Here is a 6335-nt window from a genome sequence, read left to right as displayed (position 1 = left end):
GCGTTTCTATGTTTCAGCGGGCCTCCGTCTGTCAGTGTTGGGTGATTATCAAGTTGGGTGATTATTGTTTCAATTATTTGGTAGTAATGACCAGCCACTGCGCATCACTAATGCTGCACCCCTGGGAACCCTCCTGCTCTACACTTAAAATGTGGCATACAAAGGGAATCTGGTGAGACTGCACTGTAGACTGTGTAGGAGTGGGTTGGCCAGGCACGGTGTAGCGCTATTCTAGCGCTGCAACCCCCATTACACCCTCACCCATGACAGTCAGCACCCATGGCAACCCACCATCCCCCCATCTGCACACATTTTTCATGCTGCACCCCCATAACCGCCTAAATCTAGACACCCCTAGCCTCCCTATTGTCAATATGTGTCAGTAAATAAGTGTCGGTTTTAAATTTAAATCTGATTTATGCTGTGTCGGCCCTATAAACTGTCGGTCTAATAAGTGTCGGGTTTATGGTTGTTGGACTACTCATTGTCTGTGGTTCAGCTGTCGGTGAAATATGTGTCAGTCTTATTAATGCCTGACTAATGTGCTTGTCGGACTAATGTGTGTCTGTTTAAGATCACTGTCTAATATATATTTGTCAGGATTTTGTGGTGTCTAACTACCGCTGTCAGTCAATGTACTGTCAGACAATTCATTGTGGGAATGCTATACTACACCCCCCTTCCTGTAGCCTACACCTTATTCTCACCTAATGCAATGTAACCATTATCCATCCCCTAGTACCTAACCCTCCCCTCCCATAGTCTACACCTTATTCTCACCTAATGCAATGTAACCATTATCCATCCCCTAATACCTAACCCTCCCCTCCCATAGCCTACACCTAACACTCACCTAATGCAATGTAACCATTATCCATCCCCTAGTGCCTAACCCTCCCCTCCCATAGTCTACACCTTATTCTCACCTAATGCAATGTAACCATTATCCATCCCCTAGTACCTAACCCTCCCCTCCCATAGCCTACACCTAACACTCACCTAATGCAATGTTACCATTATCCATCCCCTAGTGCCTAACCCTCCCCTCCCATAGCCTACACCTAACACTCACCTAATGAAATGTAACCATTATCCATCCCCTAGTACCTAACCCTCCCCTCCCATAGCCTACACCTAACACTCACCTAATGAAATGTAACCATTATCCATCCCCTAGTACCTAACCCTCCCCTCCCATAGCCTACACATAACACTCACCTAATGCAATGTAACCATTATCCATCCCCTAGTGCCTAACCCTCCCCTCCCATAGCCTACACCTAACACTCACCTAATGCAATGTAACCATTATCCATCCCCTAGTGCAGTGGTTCCCAAACTGTGTGCCGTGGCTCCCTGGGGTGCCTCGGGACACATGCAGGGGTGCCCTGGGTTGGTGGTTAAGGAACAACTCAAATTATTTTTGGTAATTATTTATGCGCAAGACCAGTGCTGGTGGCTGCCAATCATAAAATGTTACAAACAGAAGCAAATCCTGCCCTATCCCACATAACTGACCCTAAGAATCACATATAAACCCAATCGAATACATTTTTGGGGGGCCTAGGGGTGCCGTGAAAAAAATTCTGATACTCTAGGGTGCCGTGATTCAAAAAAGATTGGGAACCCCTGCCCTAGTGCCTAACCCTCCCCTCCCATAGCCGACACCTAACTCTCACCTAATGCAATGTAACCATTATCCATCCCCTAGTGCCTAACCCTCCCCTCCCATAGCCTACAACTAACACTCACCTAATGCAGGGTAACCATTATCCATCTCCTAGTACCTGACCCTCCCCTCCCATAGCCTACACCTAACACTCACCTAATGCAATGTAACCATTATCCATCCCCTAGTACCTGACCCTCCCATCCCATAGCCTACACCTAACACTCACCTAATGCAATGTAACCATTATCCATCCCCTAGTACCTAACCCTCCCCTCCCATAGCCTACACCTAACACTCACCTAATGCAGTGTAACCATTATCCATCCCCTAGTACCTAACCCTCCCCTCCCATAGCCTACACCTAACACTCACCTAATGCAGTGTAACCATTATCCATCTCCTAGTACCTAACCCTCCCATCCCATAGCCTACACCTAACACTCACCTAATGCAGTGTAACCATTATCCATCTCCTAGTACCTAACCCTCCCCTCCCATAGCCGACACCTAACACTCACCTAATGCAGTGTAACCATTATCCATCTCCTAGTACCTAACCCTCCCATCCCATAGCCTACACCTAACACTCACCTAATGCAATGTTACCATTATCCATCCCCTAGTACCTAACCCTCCCCTCCCATAGCCTACACCTAACACTCACCTAATACAATGTTACCATTATCCATCTCCTAGTACCTAACCCCCCCTCCCATAGCCTACACCTAACACTCACCTAATGCATTGTAACCATTATCCATCCCCTAGTACCTAACCCTCCCGCACCCAAACCCTAACATCAGTATTCTGTGTTCCGTCAACCTTTCACTTGTGTACATGTTGAATGGTGACATAGTGGCTGCACGTCCTCTGGGAGTTTTTTACATCCTCTGGTCCTTTTCTGGCTGCCATATGGAACACAGTGTTGTAGCTGCTCTGTATGATGTGTAGTGTACAGATAATAGACATTTACAGCTGTTTCTGCTTTTTTATTTCCACAGCACATTTCCATGATGTCCGCACCACAGGAAGGAATCAACACACATATTATCTCTGTACCATACACCATGCCTGGGGCTCCACAGCCAAATACTAATGCTATTAATATTCAATGGACCATCCATTCTGCTCCAACACAGCCAAATGTGTATGAGGCTCCTCCAATGTGGAATGTGTCACCGGGACAACCACAGGTGGTTTACTCAACCTACCAGTCTGCTTTACCTGGGTACAGTGTCCATGCTGGTGGCATGCCGCAAGTCAGAGTTCCACCGCAGTGTCAACAGATCTTTCTGCAGGGAAAATCAAAATCTCTGGGGGTGAGTGCTACATTTATTATTATACATGAAAGTGGGATCATCCAAGGAAATTCAAGATAATTAGCATAACATGAGCCAACCATCCATTGTCGGTGCCAGATTTACAATGGGGTGGATGGTGCTGATGGTGCTCACTCTTTTAGAGCGGGTGGGTGCCCTTGGATGTTCTCTGCTAGGAGTGGTGTGGCAGAATGGACAGTGGGCTTCTGGGTGGGTGCAAAGGCTGCTGGGGAGGGGATGGCAGACAGGATCAAATGACCAGTGTTGTGTGGGTGTGGCCAGTGCTGTGTGGGTGTAACCAGTACTGTATGGGTGTGGCCAGTCTTGTATGGGTGTGGCTAGTGCAATGCTGATTTGACCAGTGCTGTGTGGGTTTGACCATAGTCTAAAAATGGTTATCTGTTAAAAAAATATTGATCTGGGAAAGTTGGGGAACTAAGGTCTCTGTATAATGACTCTGATATGAAGAGACTGAAATATGAAATAGTTTGGTGTATGTTAGACAAGCTGTACTGGACGGATGTAACAGCCTCTGATTTTATTAAAGGGGCAATCATTTACAAGGCATGGTTTTGCCTGGTAAACGCTTGCCTCTTTAAAAGAACGTCTAAGTTCGGCCAGCATTCCAAAACAGGCACCGAAGTCGGAGGCTATCACATCTGGCCAAACATCTACTTTATCATGTGCTGTAGAGGAGGTGCGCTGTAATGCTACTTGGGGCATTTTATTCAAGCAGGCGCTGTAACTACCAACAGGTTTACAGTCATATAACAGCTGCATGAATATAATGCTCTTAGTAGCGCTACAGTCATGTCAGGATACTGGTAACAACATTGTCACGCTGTCATAGTCACTATTGACATGGTCAAAAGGTTGACACAAGCCATGGGTGACATTACCGTTTTAAAACAGTAAAAAAACTTGCAAAATACCAGATAAAAAGTGCATCTGAAAGGGGCATCGAGTTTCTATATACCTCAAGTAGAAAGGAGTTATTTCTTTTATTGAAGTAAACCAACTGAGTGTACATACGGGCCCTTATTCTGATTGAGTCGGACGGACAATGGTTGGTGTTTGCGCATGTGCAGAGGCGTTTCTGCGCATGTGCGAACACCTCGCACGTCCGAACACGGCTTGAATTCCGTGCAAAAAGGATCGTACGGACCCATCCGAGCAGGGGGTGGAGAGGGGCGTGAAGAGCTGTTTGGGCTCATTACCATATGCATACGCCCTGTGTTTCATGGGCGTTCCCATGAAAACGCTGGGCGTACGTATGGTAATCCGTCCGTGTGGGGGCAGACAGCTGACATAGCCGGATGCCAGCTGCCCGCCCATATCCCTGCATTCACACGGAGAAATGTCCGAGTGGTCGGGAGCACTCAGAGCTGCCTGACCGCTCGGTCCATCATTCAATGGTCGGCGACCATCAGAGAATGGGGGGCGGTTCCCACAGGCCAGAGAGGGAGTGTTCTCATGATATATCCCCTGCGATCCGTTCGCTCTGAGTCTTACCACATTCGGACGGTGTGGGCGATCTGTATGGTAGGCGGGGCTAAGAACACTGGGTGGCCGTCCGAAATACGCATCCGACCGAGTCAACTAGAATAAGGGCCACAGTGTATTTGTTCATGTATACAGAAGCGATCGTCTGTTCTTTGTTTTCCAGCTCACATTCAGTAAGGCCTATTGTGCCTTACTTCATTTTCCTCATTGTGGCTACATTGCAGATGTTTCTTTTTCCAATATAACCTGTATAATTACTCGCTGTTTCCTAGTCTGTTACCACTGACAGATATTCTAGTAGTATTTCCTAATACCGCTGCTGCATTTAGCGTTCCAGATGAAAACGTGAAGTTTCAGCTCCATCTCCACTAAATAAATGCTAAGATTCTGGCCCTGCTAATCTTACATATATGAGCACCGGTGGTATATGAATTGCTTCATGCAAATAAGGCCAGTTACCCAATCATTTAAAAAATAAATGAATTTAGTGATTGCGATGCTCTGATTTTAATTTTAGACCTTAGGGCTTTTCTCAGGTGCATTAGACCCCCCCAATCCTTAATCCAGCTCTGTCTGATTGGTTAATTTGCCGATACTGTTGCCAAAATCACACTTTAGCCTAGAGTTTCCCAAAATATTCCTTACAGTCCAAGATTTAAGGATAGCCATGCTTGAGTCCAGGTGTTTAAATCAAAATGAGTAACGTAGTTAAGTCATCTGTGCTCTCACGTGGACATACTTAAAACCTGGCCAGTAATTATGGAGTTTGGGATATTCTGCCTTAGCCTATAACACTGTTATTCTGTAGCTCGTGTGGTGTTAATTCCATGATGTATCGCAAGACCTGTGACACAATGTAATGTAATATTTTGGAGCTCTATAAATCATGATAAAATGATTATGTTACACTGCATCAGCTAATGTTAGCCCACATTTATTTATACACACGTAAAACAATAATAAACAAATCTAAAATAATGACAGACCTATTGGTGAGGAAAATCGTCAGGGTTACTAATTACTAGCTGATGTACCCGGCCATACCCAAGTTTAAATGTTAAATGATCAAGTTATTAAGTTATCAATAGGTTCGGTGTAATTGTCAACATAATAATAATTAGCAGCTCTTCCAACACACCCATGAGGTGGCTGCTCAATGTCATTTTTTGTGGGGTGTCGCCATTAGCCCTAATCCCCAGCTTGTTACCGTCAATTCTCTCTAGTTTCTAGAGTAGAAAAATGATTGCAGAAACTGGAGGGATCAGGAACAAGTCTTTAACAATCATTTGATTGTTTGCAGAAAAAATATATAAAATAAGAAAAGGGTTAAAAGAAAAGGAGTAAAAATGTATTAATAATAGTAAATAGGAACTTACCGTTTTAGACCTTTGATCTTACATTTTGGTGGTTCTGATTCGCTGGGGAGCCATCAAGTGAGGTGGGAGAGAAGGTCCAGGCTGAAGAGTCCCTCGCGGCACAGAGGGCAGGTGTTGTTGACCTTCAGCCGTTCTGTAAGACAGGGAACATGGAAGGTGTGGCGACAGTGTGATAAAGCCATTTCCGTACCTACCTCAATGTTAGAGATGCAGATGGTGCAGTTCTCTGGTTCCTCTCCTTACGCAATGGTGTGCCTGCAGAAGGTGGGGAGACGGGGCTTGAAGAACTGCATAATTATTTCCAGCAGGAGGCGATCTGATCTCACTGCCTCTGCCTGATGGTCACTGGCACTGGGCTCATGTCCTTCTCTTCCTCTCCTTCCAAATCTTCCTCTTCCCGATGATGGTCCAGATCTTCTTCCTTATCGACTCCCATCGAATGGTCTTTGGCGTCCTGACCTCAGC

The sequence above is a fragment of the Crinia signifera genome, chromosome 6, assembly GCF_055691185.1.
Source record: "Crinia signifera chromosome 6, ASM5569118v1, whole genome shotgun sequence".
Taxonomy (NCBI): Eukaryota; Metazoa; Chordata; class Amphibia; order Anura; family Myobatrachidae; genus Crinia; species Crinia signifera.
Note: the sequence above shows the minus strand (reverse complement) of the source record.